This window comes from Petromyzon marinus, unplaced genomic scaffold (assembly GCF_048934315.1).
Source record: "Petromyzon marinus isolate PM22_M1 ecotype Great Lakes invasive population unplaced genomic scaffold, UKy_Petmar_22M1.pri1.0 PM_G_Scaffold_1, whole genome shotgun sequence".
NCBI classification, from domain to species: domain Eukaryota; kingdom Metazoa; phylum Chordata; class Hyperoartia; order Petromyzontiformes; family Petromyzontidae; genus Petromyzon; species Petromyzon marinus.
Genome location: NW_027422650.1, coordinates 1,220,119 through 1,237,764, shown reverse-complemented (window position 1 = coordinate 1,237,764; position 17,646 = coordinate 1,220,119).

The window sequence follows — 17,646 nt, the reverse complement described above, 5'->3', positions numbered from 1 at the left end:
AGTCAGCCATATTGCATGGGGGACATTGTGCTGGTTGTATTGTATAGGTGACTTCCAAGTGAGCCATATTGCTTGGGGGACATTGTGCTGGTGGCCATGTTCTATAGGTGACTTCCAAGTCAGCCATATTGCATGGGGGACATTGTGCTGGTTGCCATGTTCTATAGGTGACTTCCAAGTCAGCCATATTGCATGGGGGACATTGTGATGGTTGTCTTGTATAGGTGACTTCCAAGTCAGCCATATTGCTTGGGGGACATTGTGCTGGTTGCCATGTTCTATAGGTGACTTCCAAGTCAGCCATATTGCTTGGGGGACATTGTGCTGGTGGCCATGTTCTATAGGTGACTTTCAAGTCAGCCATATTGCTTGGGGGACATTGTGCTGGTTGCCATGTTGTATAGGTGACTTCCAAGTCAGCCATATTGCATGGGTTACATTGTGCTGGTGGCCATGTTCTATAGGTGACTTCCAAGTCAGCCATATTGCATGGGGGACATTGTGCTGGTTGCCATGTTGTATAGGTGACTTCCAAGTCAGCCATATTGCATGGGGGACATTGGGCTGGTGGCCATGTTCTATAGGTGACTTCCAAGTCAGCCATATTGCATGGGGGACATTGTGCTGGTTGTCTTGTATAGGTGACTTCCAAGTCAGCCATATTGCATAGGGGACATTGTGCTGGTTGTGTTGTATAGGTGACTTCCAAATCAGCCATATTGCATGGGAGACATTGTGCTGGTTGTATTGTATAGGTGACTTCCAAGTCAGCCATATTGCATGGGGGACATTGTGCTGGTTGTATTGTATAGGTGACTTCCAAGTCAGCCATATTGCATGGGTGACATTGTGCTGGTGGCCATGTCCTATAGGTGACTTCCAAGTCAGCCATATTGCATGGGGGACATTGTGCTGGTTGTCTTGTATAGGTGACTTCCAAGTCAGCCATATTGCTTGGGGGACATTGTGCTGGTTGTATTGTATAGGTGACTTCCAAGTCAGCCATATTGCATAGGGGACATTGTGCTGGTTGCCATGTTGTATAGGTGACTTCCAAGTCAGCCATATTGCATGGGGGACATTGTGCTGGTGGCCATGTTCTATATGTGACTTCCAAGTCAGCCATATTGCATGGGGGACATTGTGCTGGTTGTGTTGTATAGGTGACTTCCAAGTCAGCCATATTGCATGGGGGACATTGTGCGGGTTGTATTGTATAGGTGACTTCCAAGTCAGCCATATTGCATGGGGGACATTGTGCTGGTGGCCATGTCCTATAGGTGACTTCCAAGTCAGCCATATTGCATGGGGGACATTGTGCTGGTTGTCTTGTATAGGTGACTTCCAAGTCAGCCATATTGCTTGGGGGACATTGTGCTGGTTGTATTGTATAGGTGACTTCCAAGTCAGCCATATTGCATGGGGGACATTGTGCTGGTTGCCATGTTGTATAGGTGACTTCCAAGTCAGCCATATTGCATGGGGGACATTGTGCTGGTGGCCATGTTCTATAGGTGACTTCCAAGTCAGCCATATTGCATTTGGGACATTGTGATGATTGTCTTGTATAGGTGACTTCCAAGTCAGCCATATTGCATGAGGGACATTGTGCTGGTTGTGTTGTATAGGTGACTTCCAAATCAGCCATATTGCATGGGGGACATTGTGCTGGTTGTATTGTATAGGTGACTTCCAAGTCAGCCATATTGCATGGGGGACATTGTGCTGGTTGTCTTGTATAGGTGACTTCCAAGTCAGCCATATTGCTTGGGGGACATTGTGATGGTTGTATTGTATAGGTGACTTCCAAGTCAGCCATATTGCATGGGGGACATTGTGCTGGTTGCCATGTTGTATAGGTGACTTCCAAGTCAGCCAAATTGCATGGGGACATTGTGCTGGTGGCCATGTTCTATAGGTGACTTCCAAGTCAGCCATATTGCATTTGGGACATTGTGCTGGTTGTATTGTATAGGTGACTTCCAAGTCAGCCATATTGCATGGGGGACATTGTGCTGGTTGTATTGTATAGGTGACTTCCAAGTGAGCCATATTGCTTGGGGGACATTGTGCTGGTGGCCATGTTCTATAGGTGACTTCCAAGTCAGCCATATTGCATGGGGGACATTGTGCTGGTTGCCATGTTCTATAGGTGACTTCCAAGTCAGCCATATTGCATGGGGGACATTGTGATGGTTGTCTTGTATAGGTGACTTCCAAGTCAGCCATATTGCTTGGGGGACATTGTGCTGGTTGCCATGTTCTATAGGTGACTTCCAAGTCAGCCATATTGCTTGGGGGACATTGTGCTGGTGGCCATGTTCTATAGGTGACTTTCAAGTCAGCCATATTGCTTGGGGGACATTGTGCTGGTTGCCATGTTGTATAGGTGACTTCCAAGTCAGCCATATTGCATGGGTTACATTGTGCTGGTGGCCATGTTCTATAGGTGACTTCCAAGTCAGCCATATTGCATGGGGGACATTGTGCTGGTTGCCATGTTGTATAGGTGACTTCCAAGTCAGCCATATTGCATGGGGGACATTGGGCTGGTGGCCATGTTCTATAGGTGACTTCCAAGTCAGCCATATTGCATGGGGGACATTGTGCTGGTTGTCTTGTATAGGTGACTTCCAAGTCAGCCATATTGCATAGGGGACATTGTGCTGGTTGTGTTGTATAGGTGACTTCCAAATCAGCCATATTGCATGGGAGACATTGTGCTGGTTGTATTGTATAGGTGACTTCCAAGTCAGCCATATTGCATGGGGGACATTGTGCTGGTTGTATTGTATAGGTGACTTCCAAGTCAGCCATATTGCATGGGTGACATTGTGCTGGTGGCCATGTCCTATAGGTGACTTCCAAGTCAGCCATATTGCATGGGGGACATTGTGCTGGTTGTCTTGTATAGGTGACTTCCAAGTCAGCCATATTGCTTGGGGGACATTGTGCTGGTTGTATTGTATAGGTGACTTCCAAGTCAGCCATATTGCATAGGGGACATTGTGCTGGTTGCCATGTTGTATAGGTGACTTCCAAGTCAGCCATATTGCATGGGGGACATTGTGCTGGTGGCCATGTTCTATATGTGACTTCCAAGTCAGCCATATTGCATGGGGGACATTGTGCTGGTTGTGTTGTATAGGTGAATTCCAAATCAGCCATATTGCATGGGGGACATTGTGCTGGTTGTATTGTATAGGTGACTTCCAAGTCAGCCATATTGCATGGGGGACATTGTGCTGGTTGTCTTGTATAGGTGACTTCCAAGTCAGCCATATTGCTTTGGGGACATTGTGCTGGTTGTATTGTATAGGTGACTTCCAAGTCAGCCATATTACATGGGGAACATTGTGCTGGTTGCCATGTTGTATAGGTGACTTCCAAGTCAGCCATATTGCATGGGGGACATTGTGCTGGTGGCCATGTTCTATAGGTGACTTCCAAGTCAGCCATATTGCATTTGGGACATTGTGCTGGTTGTATTGTATAGGTGACTTCCAAGTCAGCCATATTGCATGGGGGACATTGTGCTGGTTGTATTGTATAGGTGACTTCCAAGTGAGCCATATTTCTTGGCGGACATTGTGCTGGTGGCCATGTTCTATAGGTGACTTCCAAGTCAGCCATATTGCATGGGGGACATTGTGCTGGTTGCCATGTCCTATAGGTGACTTCCAAGTCAGCCATATTGCATGGGGGACATTGTGCTGGTTGTCTTGTATAGGTGACTTCCAAGTCAGCCATATTGCTTGGGGGACATTGTGCTGGTTGCCATGTTCTATAGGTCACTTCCAAGTCATCCATATTGCTTGGGGGACATTGTGCTGGTGGCCATGTTCTATAGGTGACTTCCAAGTCAGCCATATTGCTTGGGGGACATTGTGCTGGTGGCCATGTTCTATAGGTGACTTCCAAGTCAGCCATATTGCATGGGGGACATTGTGCTGGTTGCCATGTTGTATAGGTGACTTCCAAGTCAGCCAAATTGCATGGGGGACATTGTGCTGGTTGTATTGTATAGGTGACTTCCAAGTCAGCCATATTGCATGGGGGACATTGTGCTGGTTGCAATGTCCTATAGGTGACTTCCAAGTCAGCCATATTGCATGGGGGAAATTGTGCTGGTTGTCTTGTATAGGTGACTTCCAAGTCAGCCATATTGCTTGGGTTACATTGTGCTGGTTGCCATGTTCTATAGGTGACTTCCAAGTCAGCCATATTGCATGGGGGACATTGTGCTGGTGGCAATGTTCTATAGGTGACTTCCAAGTCAGCCATATTGCATGGGGGACATTGTGCTGGTTGTCTTGTATAGGTGACTTCCAAGTCAGCCATATTGCATGGGGGACATTGTGCTGATGGCCATGTTCTATAGGTGACTTCCAAGTCAGCCATATTGCTTGGGGGACATTGTGCTGGTTGCCATGTTGTATAGGTGACTTCCAATTGAGCCATATTGCTTGGGGGACATTGTGCTGGTTGTGTTGTATAGGTGACTTCCAAGTCAGCCATATTGCATGGGGGACATTGTGCTGGTTGGCTTGTATAGGTGACTTCCAAGTCAGCCGTGTTGCATGGGGGACATTGTGCTGGTTGTCTTGTATAGGTGACTTCCAAGTCAGCCATATTGCTTGGGGGACATTGTGCCGGTTGCCATGTTCTGTAGGTGACTTCCAAGTCAGCCATATTGCTTGGGGGACATTGTGCTGGTGGCCATGTTCTATAGGTGACTTCCAAGTCAGCCATATTGCTTGGGGGACATTGTGCTGGTTGCCATGTTGAACAGGTGACTTCCAAGTCAGCCATATTGCATGGGGGACATTGTGCTGGTGGCCATGTTCTATAGGTGACTTCCAAGTCAGCCATATTGCATTTCTGACATTGTGCTGGTTGTCTTGTATAGGTGACTTCCAAGTCAGCCATATTGCTTGGGGGACATTGTGCTGGTTGCCATGTCCTATAGGTGACTTCCAAGTCAGCCATATTGCTTGGGGGACATTGTGCTGGTGGCCATGTTCTATAGGTGACTTCCAAGTCAGCCATATTGCATGGGGGACATTGTGCTGGTTGCCATGTTGTATAGGTGACTTCCAAGTCAGCCAAATTGCATGGGGGACATTGTGCTGGTTGTATTGTATAGGTGACTTCCAAGTCAGCCATATTGCATGGGGGACATTGTGCTGGTTGCCATGTCCTATAGGTGACTTCCAAGTCAGCCATATTGCATGGGGGAAATTGTGCTGGTTGTCTTGTATAGGTGACTTCCAAGTCAGCCATATTGCTTGGGTTACATTGTGCTGGTTGCCATGTTCTATAGGTGACTTCCAAGTCAGCCATATTGCATGGGGGACATTGTGCTGGTGGCCATGTTCTATAGGTGACTTCCAAGTCAGCCATATTGCATGGGGGACATTGTGCTGGTTGTCTTGTATAGGTGACTTCCAAGTCAGCCATATTGCATGGGGGACATTGTGCTGGTGGCCATGTTCTATAGGTGACTTCCAAGTCAGCCATATTGCTTGGGGGACATTGTGCTGGTTGCCATGTTGTATAGGTGACTTCCAAGTCAGCCATATTGCATGGGGGACATTGTGCTGGTTGGCTTGTATAGGTGACTTCCAAGTCAGCCGTGTTGCATGGGGGACATTGTGCTGGTTGCCATGTCCTATAGGTGACGTCCAAGTCAGCCATATTGCATGGGGGACATTGTGCTGGTTGTCTTGTATAGGTGACTTCCAAGTCAGCCATATTGCTTGGGGGACATTGTGCTGGTTGCCATGTTCTATAGGTCACTTCCAAGTCATCCATATTGCTTGGGGGACATTGTGCTGGTGGCCATGTTCTATAGGTGACTTCCAAGTCAGCCATATTGCTTGGGGGACATTGTGCTGGTGGCCATGTTCTATAGGTGACTTCCAAGTCAGCCATATTGCATGGGGGACATTGTGCTGGTTGCCATGTTGTATAGGTGACTTCCAAGTCAGCCAAATTGCATGGGGGACATTGTGCTGGTTGTATTGTATAGGTGACTTCCAAGTCAGCCATATTGCATGGGGGACATTGTGCTGGTTGCCATGTCCTATAGGTGACTTCCAAGTCAGCCATATTGCATGGGGGAAATTGTGCTGGTTGTCTTGTATAGGTGACTTCCAAGTCAGCCATATTGCTTGGGTTACATTGTGCTGGTTGCCATGTTCTATAGGTGACTTCCAAGTCAGCCATATTGCATGGGGGACATTGTGCTGGTGGCCATGTTCTATAGGTGACTTCCAAGTCAGCCATATTGCATGGGGGACATTGTGCTGGTTGTCTTGTATAGGTGACTTCCAAGTCAGCCATATTGCATGGGGGACATTGTGCTGGTGGCCATGTTCTATAGGTGACTTCCAAGTCAGCCATATTGCTTGGGGGACATTGTGCTGGTTGCCATGTTGTATAGGTGACTTCCAATTGAGCCATATTGCTTGGGGGACATTGTGCTGGTTGTGTTGTATAGGTGACTTCCAAGTCAGCCATATTGCATGGGGGACATTGTGCTGGTTGGCTTGTATAGGTGACTTCCAAGTCAGCCGTGTTGCATGGAGGACATTGTGCTGGTTGTCTTGTATAGGTGACTTCCAAGTCAGCCATATTGCTTGGGGGACATTGTGCCGGTTGTCTTGTATAGGTGTCTTCCAAATCAGCCATATTGCATAGGGGACATTGTGCTGGTTGTGTTGTATAGGTGACTTCCAAATCAGCCATATTGCATGGGGGACATTGTGCTGGTTGTATTGTATAGGTGACTTGTGTTGTATAGGTGACTTCCAAGTCAGCCATATTGCATGGGGGACATTGTGCTGGTTGGCTTGTATAGGTGACTTCCAAGTCAGCCATATTGCATGGGTTACATTGTGCTGGTGGCCATGTTCTATAGGTGACTTCCAAGTCAGCCATATTGCATGGGGGACATTGTGCTGGTTGCCATGTTGTATAGGTGACTTCCAAGTCAGCCATATTGCATGGGGGACATTGGGCTGGTGGCCATGTTCTATAGGTGACTTCCAAGTCAGCCATATTGCATGGGGGACATTGTGCTGGTTGTCTTGTATAGGTGACTTCCAAGTCAGCCATATTGCATAGGGGACATTGTGCTGGTTGTGTTGTATAGGTGACTTCCAAATCAGCCATATTGCATGGGAGACATTGTGCTGGTTGTATTGTATAGGTGACTTCCAAGTCAGCCATATTGCATGGGGGACATTGTGCTGGTTGTATTGTATAGGTGACTTCCAAGTCAGCCATATTGCATGGGTGACATTGTGCTGGTGGCCATGTCCTATAGGTGACTTCCAAGTCAGCCATATTGCATGGGGGACATTGTGCTGGTTGTCTTGTATAGGTGACTTCCAAGTCAGCCATATTGCTTGGGGGACATTGTGCTGGTTGTATTGTATAGGTGACTTCCAAGTCAGCCATATTGCATAGGGGACATTGTGCTGGTTGCCATGTTGTATAGGTGACTTCCAAGTCAGCCATATTGCATGGGGGACATTGTGCTGGTGGCCATGTTCTATATGTGACTTCCAAGTCAGCCATATTGCATGGGGGACATTGTGCTGGTTGTGTTGTATAGGTGAATTCCAAATCAGCCATATTGCATGGGGGACATTGTGCTGGTTGTATTGTATAGGTGACTTCCAAGTCAGCCATATTGCATGGGGGACATTGTGCTGGTTGTCTTGTATAGGTGACTTCCAAGTCAGCCATATTGCTTTGGGGACATTGTGCTGGTTGTATTGTATAGGTGACTTCCAAGTCAGCCATATTACATGGGGAACATTGTGCTGGTTGCCATGTTGTATAGGTGACTTCCAAGTCAGCCATATTGCATGGGGGACATTGTGCTGGTGGCCATGTTCTATAGGTGACTTCCAAGTCAGCCATATTGCATTTGGGACATTGTGCTGGTTGTATTGTATAGGTGACTTCCAAGTCAGCCATATTGCATGGGGGACATTGTGCTGGTTGTATTGTATAGGTGACTTCCAAGTGAGCCATATTTCTTGGCGGACATTGTGCTGGTGGCCATGTTCTATAGGTGACTTCCAAGTCAGCCATATTGCATGGGGGACATTGTGCTGGTTGCCATGTCCTATAGGTGACTTCCAAGTCAGCCATATTGCATGGGGGACATTGTGCTGGTTGTCTTGTATAGGTGACTTCCAAGTCAGCCATATTGCTTGGGGGACATTGTGCTGGTTGCCATGTTCTATAGGTCACTTCCAAGTCATCCATATTGCTTGGGGGACATTGTGCTGGTGGCCATGTTCTATAGGTGACTTCCAAGTCAGCCATATTGCTTGGGGGACATTGTGCTGGTGGCCATGTTCTATAGGTGACTTCCAAGTCAGCCATATTGCATGGGGGACATTGTGCTGGTTGCCATGTTGTATAGGTGACTTCCAAGTCAGCCAAATTGCATGGGGGACATTGTGCTGGTTGTATTGTATAGGTGACTTCCAAGTCAGCCATATTGCATGGGGGACATTGTGCTGGTTGCAATGTCCTATAGGTGACTTCCAAGTCAGCCATATTGCATGGGGGAAATTGTGCTGGTTGTCTTGTATAGGTGACTTCCAAGTCAGCCATATTGCTTGGGTTACATTGTGCTGGTTGCCATGTTCTATAGGTGACTTCCAAGTCAGCCATATTGCATGGGGGACATTGTGCTGGTGGCAATGTTCTATAGGTGACTTCCAAGTCAGCCATATTGCATGGGGGACATTGTGCTGGTTGTCTTGTATAGGTGACTTCCAAGTCAGCCATATTGCATGGGGGACATTGTGCTGATGGCCATGTTCTATAGGTGACTTCCAAGTCAGCCATATTGCTTGGGGGACATTGTGCTGGTTGCCATGTTGTATAGGTGACTTCCAATTGAGCCATATTGCTTGGGGGACATTGTGCTGGTTGTGTTGTATAGGTGACTTCCAAGTCAGCCATATTGCATGGGGGACATTGTGCTGGTTGGCTTGTATAGGTGACTTCCAAGTCAGCCGTGTTGCATGGGGGACATTGTGCTGGTTGTCTTGTATAGGTGACTTCCAAGTCAGCCATATTGCTTGGGGGACATTGTGCCAGTTGCCATGTTCTGTAGGTGACTTCCAAGTCAGCCATATTGCTTGGGGGACATTGTGCTGGTGGCCATGTTCTATAGGTGACTTCCAAGTCAGCCATATTGCTTGGGGGACATTGTGCTGGTTGCCATGTTGAACAGGTGACTTCCAAGTCAGCCATATTGCATGGGGGACATTGTGCTGGTGGCCATGTTCTATAGGTGACTTCCAAGTCAGCCATATTGAATTTCTGACATTGTGCTGGTTGTCTTGTATAGGTGACTTCCAAGTCAGCCATATTGCTTGGGGGACATTGTGCTGGTTGCCATGTCCTATAGGTGACTTCCAAGTCAGCCATATTGCTTGGGGGACATTGTGCTGGTGGCCATGTTCTATAGGTGACTTCCAAGTCAGCCATATTGCATGGGGGACATTGTGCTGGTTGCCATGTTGTATAGGTGACTTCCAAGTCAGCCAAATTGCATGGGGGACATTGTGCTGGTTGTGTTGTATAGGTGACTTCCAAGTCAGCCATATTGCATGGGGGACATTGTGCTGGTTGGCTTGTATAGGTGACTTCCAAGTCAGCCGTGTTGCATGGGGGACATTGTGCTGGTTGTCTTGTATAGGTGACTTCCAAGTCAGCCATATTGCTTGGGGGACATTGTGCCGGTTGCCATGTTCTGTAGGTGACTTCCAAGTCAGCCATATTGCTTGGGGGACATTGTGCTGGTGGCCATGTTCTATAGGTGACTTCCAAGTCAGCCATATTGCTTGGGGGACATTGTGCTGGTTGCCATGTTGAACAGGTGACTTCCAAGTCAGCCATATTGCATGGGGGACATTGTGCTGGTGGCCATGTTCTATAGGTGACTTCCAAGTCAGCCATATTGCATTTCTGACATTGTGCTGGTTGTCTTGTATAGGTGACTTCCAAGTCAGCCATATTGCTTGGGGGACATTGTGCTGGTTGCCATGTCCTATAGGTGACTTTCAAGTCAGCCATATTGCTTGGGGGACATTGTGCTGGTGGCCATGTTCTATAGGTGACTTCCAAGTCAGCCATATTGCATGGGGGACATTGTGCTGGTTGCCATGTTGTATAGGTGACTTCCAAGTCAGCCAAATTGCATGGGGGACATTGTGCTGGTTGTATTGTATAGGTGACTTCCAAGTCAGCCATATTGCATGGGGGACATTGTGCTGGTTGCCATGTCCTATAGGTGACTTCCAAGTCAGCCATATTGCATGGGGGAAATTGTGCTGGTTGTCTTGTATAGGTGACTTCCAAGTCAGCCATATTGCTTGGGTTACATTGTGCTGGTTGCCATGTTCTATAGGTGACTTCCAAGTCAGCCATATTGCATGGGGGACATTGTGCTGGTGGCCATGTTCTATAGGTGACTTCCAAGTCAGCCATATTGCATGGGGGACATTGTGCTGGTTGTCTTGTATAGGTGACTTCCAAGTCAGCCATATTGCATGGGGGACATTGTGCTGGTGGCCATGTTCTATAGGTGACTTCCAAGTCAGCCATATTGCTTGGGGGACATTGTGCTGGTTGCCATGTTGTATAGGTGACTTCCAAGTCAGCCATATTGCATGGGGGACATTGTGCTGGTTGGCTTGTATAGGTGACTTCCAAGTCAGCCGTGTTGCATGGGGGACATTGTGCTGGTTGCCATGTCCTATAGGTGACGTCCAAGTCAGCCATATTGCATGGGGGACATTGTGCTGGTTGTCTTGTATAGGTGACTTCCAAGTCAGCCATATTGCTTGGGGGACATTGTGCTGGTTGCCATGTTCTATAGGTCACTTCCAAGTCATCCATATTGCTTGGGGGACATTGTGCTGGTGGCCATGTTCTATAGGTGACTTCCAAGTCAGCCATATTGCTTGGGGGACATTGTGCTGGTGGCCATGTTCTATAGGTGACTTCCAAGTCAGCCATATTGCATGGGGGACATTGTGCTGGTTGCCATGTTGTATAGGTGACTTCCAAGTCAGCCAAATTGCATGGGGGACATTGTGCTGGTTGTATTGTATAGGTGACTTCCAAGTCAGCCATATTGCATGGGGGACATTGTGCTGGTTGCCATGTCATATAGGTGACTTCCAAGTCAGCCATATTGCATGGGGGAAATTGTGCTGGTTGTCTTGTATAGGTGACTTCCAAGTCAGCCATATTGCTTGGGTTACATTGTGCTGGTTGCCATGTTCTATAGGTGACTTCCAAGTCAGCCATATTGCATGGGGGACATTGTGCTGGTGGCCATGTTCTATAGGTGACTTCCAAGTCAGCCATATTGCATGGGGGACATTGTGCTGGTTGTCTTGTATAGGTGACTTCCAAGTCAGCCATATTGCATGGGGGACATTGTGCTGGTGGCCATGTTCTATAGGTGACTTCCAAGTCAGCCATATTGCTTGGGGGACATTGTGCTGGTTGCCATGTTGTATAGGTGACTTCCAATTGAGCCATATTGCTTGGGGGACATTGTGCTGGTTGTGTTGTATAGGTGACTTCCAAGTCAGCCATATTGCATGGGGGACATTGTGCTGGTTGGCTTGTATAGGTGACTTCCAAGTCAGCCGTGTTGCATGGAGGACATTGTGCTGGTTGTCTTGTATAGGTGACTTCCAAGTCAGCCATATTGCTTGGGGGACATTGTGCCGGTTGTCTTGTATAGGTGTCTTCCAAGTCAGCCATATTGCATAGGGGACATTGTGCTGGTTGTGTTGTATAGGTGACTTCCAAATCAGCCATATTGCATGGGGGACATTGTGCTGGTTGTATTGTATAGGTGACTTGTGTTGTATAGGTGACTTCCAAGTCAGCCATATTGCATGGGGGACATTGTGCTGGTTGGCTTGTATAGGTGACTTCCAAGTCAGCCATATTGCATGGGGGACATTGTGCTGGTGGCCATGTTCTATAGGTGACTTCCAAGTCAGCCATATTGCATGGGGGACATTGTGCTGGTTGTCTTGTATAGGTGTCTTCCAAGTCAGCCATATTGCATAGGGGACATTGTGCTGGTTGTGTTGTATAGGTGACTTCCAAATCAGCCATATTGCATGGGGGACATTGTGCTGGTTGTATTGTATAGGTGACTTCCAAGTCAGCCATATTGCTTGGGGGACATTGTGCTGGTTGTATTGTATAGGTGACTTCCAAGTCAGCCATATTGCATAGGGGACATTGTGCTGGTTGCCATGTTGTATAGGTGACTTCCAAGTCAGCCATATTGCATGGGGGACATTGTGCTGGTGGCCATGTTCTATAGGTGACTTCCAAGTCAGCCATATTGCATGGGGGACATTGTGCTGGTTGTGTTGTATAGGTGAATTCCAAATCAGCCATATTGCATGGGGGACATTGTGCTGGTTGTATTGTATAGGTGACTTCCAAGTCAGCCATATTGCATGGGGGACATTGTGCTGGTTGTCTTGTATAGGTGACTTCCAAGTCAGCCATATTGCTTTGGGGACATTGTGCTGGTTGTATTGTATAGGTGACTTCCAAGTCAGCCATATTACATGGGGGACATTGTGCTGGTTGCCATGTTGTATAGGTGACTTCCAAGTCAGCCATATTGCATGGGGGACATTGTGCTGGTGGCCATGTTCTATAGGTGACTTCCAAGTCAGCCATATTGCATTTGGGACATTGTGCTGGTTGTATTGTATAGGTGACTTCCAAGTCAGCCATATTGCATGGGGGACATTGTGCTGGTTGTATTGTATAGGTGACTTCCAAGTGAGCCATATTGCTTGGCGGACATTGTGCTGGTGGCCATGTTCTATAGGTGACTTCCAAGTCAGCCATATTGCATGGGGGACATTGTGCTGGTTGCCATGTCCTATAGGTGACTTCCAAGTCAGCCATATTGCATGGGGGACATTGTGCTGGTTGTCTTGTATAGGTGACTTCCAAGTCAGCCATATTGCTTGGGGGACATTGTGCTGGTTGCCATGTTCTATAGGTGACTTCCAAGTCAGCCATATTGCTTGGGGGACATTGTGCTGGTGGCCATGTTCTATAGGTGACTTCCAAGTCAGCCATATTGCTTGGGGGACATTGTGCTGGTGGCCATGTTCTATAGGTGACTTCCAAGTCAGCCATATTGCATGGGGGACATTGTGCTGGTTGCCATGTTGTATAGGTGACTTCCAAGTCAGCCATATTGCATGGGGGACATTGTGCTGGTGGCCATGTTCTATAGGTGACTTCCAAGTCAGCCATATTGCATTTGGGACATTGTGCTGGTTGTATTGTATAGGTGACTTCCAAGTCAGCCATATTGCATGGGGGACATTGTGCTGGTTGTATTGTATAGGTGACTTCCAAGTGAGCCATATTGCTTGGCGGACATTGTGCTGGTGGCCATGTTCTATAGGTGACTTCCAAGTCAGCCATATTGCATGGGGGACATTGTGCTGGTTGCCATGTCCTATAGGTGACTTCCAAGTCAGCCATATTGCATGGGGGACATTGTGCTGGTTGTCTTGTATAGGTGACTTCCAAGTCAGCCATATTGCTTGGGGGACATTGTGCTGGTTGCCATGTTCTATAGGTGACTTCCAAGTCAGCCATATTGCTTGGGGGACATTGTGCTGGTGGCCATGTTCTATAGGTGACTTCCAAGTCAGCCATATTGCTTGGGGGACATTGTGCTGGTGGCCATGTTCTATAGGTGACTTCCAAGTCAGCCATATTGCATGGGGGACATTGTGCTGGTTGCCATGTTGTATAGGTGACTTCCAAGTCAGCCATATTGCATGGGGGACATTGGGCTGGTGGCCATGTTCTATAGGTGACTTCCAAGTCAGCCATATTGCATGGGGGACATTGTGCTGGTTGTCTTGTATAGGTGTCTTCCAAGTCAGCCATATTGCATAGGGGACATTGTGCTGGTTGTGTTGTATAGGTGACTTCCAAATCAGCCATATTGCATGGGGGACATTGTGCTGGTTGTATTGTATAGGTGACTTCCAAGTCAGCCATATTGCATGGGGGACATTGTGCTGGTTGTATTGTATAGGTGACTTCCAAGTCAGCCATATTGCATGGGGGACATTGTGCTGGTGGCCATGTCCTATAGGTGACTTCCAAGTCAGCCATATTGCATGGGGGACATTGTGCTGGTTGTCTTGTATAGGTGACTTCCAAGTCAGCCATATTGCTTGGGGGACATTGTGCTGGTTGTATTGTATAGGTGACTTCCAAGTCAGCCATATTGCATAGGGGACATTGTGCTGGTTGCCATGTTGTATAGGTGACTTCCAAGTCAGCCATATTGCATGGGGGACATTGTGCTGGTGGCCATGTTCTATAGGTGACTTCCAAGTCAGCCATATTGCATGGGGGACATTGTGCTGGTTGTGTTGTATAGGTGAATTCCAAATCAGCCATATTGCATGGGGGACATTGTGCTGGTTGTATTGTATAGGTGACTTCCAAGTCAGCCATATTGCATGGGGGACATTGTGCTGGTTGTCTTGTATAGGTGACTTCCAAGTCAGCCATATTGCTTTGGGGACATTGTGCTGGTTGTATTGTATAGGTGACTTCCAAGTCAGCCATATTACATGGGGGACATTGTGCTGGTTGCCATGTTGTATAGGTGACTTCCAAGTCAGCCATATTGCATGGGGGACATTGTGCTGGTGGCCATGTTCTATAGGTGACTTCCAAGTCAGCCATATTGCATTTGGGACATTGTGCTGGTTGTATTGTATAGGTGACTTCCAAGTCAGCCATATTGCATGGGGGACATTGTGCTGGTTGTATTGTATAGGTGACTTCCAAGTGAGCCATATTGCTTGGCAGACATTGTGCTGGTGGCCATGTTCTATAGGTGACTTCCAAGTCAGCCATATTGCATGGGGGACATTGTGCTGGTTGCCATGTCCTATAGGTGACTTCCAAGTCAGCCATATTGCATGGGGGACATTGTGCTGGTTGTCTTGTATAGGTGACTTCCAAGTCAGCCATATTGCTTGGGGGACATTGTGCTGGTTGCCATGTTCTATAGGTGACTTCCAAGTCAGCCATATTGCTTGGGGGACATTGTGCTGGTGGCCATGTTCTATAGGTGACTTCCAAGTCAGCCATATTGCTTGGGGGACATTGTGCTGGTGGCCATGTTCTATAGGTGACTTCCAAGTCAGCCATATTGCATGGGGGACATTGTGCTGGTTGCCATGTTGTATAGGTGACTTCCAAGTCAGCCAAATTGCATGGGGGACATTGTGCTGGTTGTATTGTATAGGTGACTTCCAAGTCAGCCATATTGCATGGGGGACATTGTGCTGGTTGCCATGTCCTATAGGTGACTTCCAAGTCAGCCATATTGCATGGGGGAAATTGTGCTGGTTGTCTTGTATAGGTGACTTCCAAGTCAGCCATATTGCTTGGGTTACATTGTGCTGGTTGCCATGTTCTATAGGTGACTTCCAAGTCAGCCATATTGCATGGGGGACATTGTGCTGGTGGCCATGTTCTATAGGTGACTTCCAAGTCAGCCATATTGCATGGGGGACATTGTGCTGGTTGTCTTGTATAGGTGACTTCCAAGTCAGCCATATTGCATGGGGGACATTGTGCTGGTGGCCATGTTCTATAGGTGACTTCCAAGTCAGCCATATTGCTTGGGGGACATTGTGCTGGTTGCCATGTTGTATAGGTGACTTCCAATTGAGCCATATTGCTTGGGAGACATTGTGCTGGTTGTGTTGTATAGGTGACTTCCAAGTCAGCCATATTGCATGGGGGACATTGTGCTGGTTGGCTTGTATAGGTGACTTCCAAGTCAGCCGTGTTGCATGGGGGACATTGTGCTGGTTGTCTTGTATAGGTGACTTCCAAGTCAGCCATATTGCTTGGGGGACATTGTGCCGGTTGCCATGTTCTGTAGGTGACTTCCAAGTCAGCCATATTGCTTGGGGGACATTGTGCTGGTGGCCATGTTCTATAGGTGACTTCCAAGTCAGCCATATTGCTTGGGGGACATTGTGCTGGTTGCCATGTTGATGGTGGACATTGTGCTGGTTGTCTTGTATAGGTGACTTCCAAGTCAGCCATATTGCATGGGGGACATTGTGCTGGTGGCCATGTGGTATAGGTGACTTCCAAGTCAGCCATATTGCATGGGGGACATTGTGCTGGTTGCCATGTTGTATAGGTGACTTCCAAGTCAGCCATATTGCATGGGGGACATTGTGCTGGTTGCCATGTTGTATAGGTGACTTCCAAGTCAGCCATATTGCATGGGGGACATTGTGCTGGTTGCCATGTTGTATAGGTGACTTCCAAGTCAGCCATATTGCTTGGGGGACATTGTGCTGGTTGCCATGTTGTATAGGTGACTTCCAAGTCAGCCATATTGCCTGGGGGACATTGTGCTGGTTGTATTGTATAGGTGACTTCCAAGTCAGCCATATTGCATGGGGGACATTGTGCTGATTGCCATGTTGTATAGGTGACTTCCAAGTCAGCCATATTGCCTGGGGGACATTGTGCTGGTTGTATTGTATAGGTGACTTCCAAGTCAGCCATATTGCATGGGGGACATTGTGCTGGTTGCCATGTTGTATAGGTGACTTCTAAGTCAGCCATATTGCATGGGGGACATTGTGCTGGTTGCCATGTGTTATAGGTGACTTCCAAGTGAGCCATATTGCTTGGGGGACATTGTGCTGGTTGTGTTGTATAGGTGACTTCCAAGTCAGCCGTGTTGCATGGGGGACATTGTGCTGGTGGCCATGTTCTATAGGTGACTTCCAAGTCAGCCATATTGCATGGGGGACATTGTGCTGGTTGCCATGTTGTATAGGTGACTTCCAAGTCAGCCATATTGCATGGGGGACATTGGGCTGGTGGCCATGTTCTATAGGTGACTTCCAAGTCAGCCATATTGCATGGGGGACATTGTGCTGGTTGCCATGTTGATGGTGGACATTGTGCTGGTTGTCTTGTATAGGTGACTTCCAAGTCAGCCATATTGCATGGGGGACATTGTGCTGGTGGCCATGTGGTATAGGTGACTTCCAAGTCAGCCATATTGCATGGGGGACATTGTGCTGGTTGCCATGTTGTATAGGTGACTTCCAAGTCAGCCATATTGCATGGGGGACATTGTGCTGGTTGCCATGTTGTATAGGTGACTTCCAAGTCAGCCATATTGCATGGGGGACATTGTGCTGGTTGCCATGTTGTATAGGTGACTTCCAAGTCAGCCATATTGCTTGGGGGACATTGTGCTGGTTGCCATGTTGTATAGGTGACTTCCAAGTCAGCCATATTGCCTGGGGGACATTGTGCTGGTTGTATTGTATAGGTGACTTCCAAGTCAGCCATATTGCATGGGGGACATTGTGCTGATTGCCATGTTGTATAGGTGACTTCCAAGTCAGCCATATTGCCTGGGGGACATTGTGCTGGTTGTATTGTATAGGTGACTTCCAAGTCAGCCATATTGCATGGGGGACATTGTGCTGGTTGCCATGTTGTATAGGTGACTTCTAAGTCAGCCATATT